The sequence below is a fragment of the Elephantulus edwardii genome, unplaced genomic scaffold (genome assembly GCF_000299155.1).
Source record: "Elephantulus edwardii isolate Elephantulus edwardi_28Jun2011 unplaced genomic scaffold, EleEdw1.0 scaffold00126, whole genome shotgun sequence".
Taxonomy (NCBI): domain Eukaryota; kingdom Metazoa; phylum Chordata; class Mammalia; order Macroscelidea; family Macroscelididae; genus Elephantulus; species Elephantulus edwardii.
In genome coordinates, this window is record NW_006399876.1 from 5430516 (window position 1) to 5431042 (window position 527).

Consider the following 527-nt stretch of genomic DNA (forward strand, 5'->3'; position numbering starts at 1 on the left):
GCCACAATAAACATGGGTGTGCATATATCTGTTTGGATGTTAGTTATGGTCTCTTTGGGGTCTATTCCCAGTAGTGGAATTGCTGGGTCAAATGGTATCTCTGTTTGAAACTTTTTGAGAAAGTGCCACACCACCTTCCACAGTGGTTACACCATTTTACACTCCCACCAACAGTGAATAAGGGTTCCAGTTTCTCCACAACCTCTCCAGCATTTGTTGCTTGCTATTCTGTTAAATTTTGCTATTCTGACTGGGGTGAGATGATATCTCATAATTGTTTTAGAGGTGCAATCACTTTATGGTGATCAGAATTCACTGAAATACATTTAAAGAGACATCAGATAAACTTTTTTTTTACTGGATGTCACAGAGCCTCTGTATCGTTTTGGAAATAAAAGCACCTTTTAATAATAAGTCTTTCATCCTACATTCTATAAAGCATGCTACAAAGTAACATGATTTTTGGTTAAATTTATTTCAACATTTTTTCTATATACCCACTTAGAGGTGTAATCATAATGCCAGAA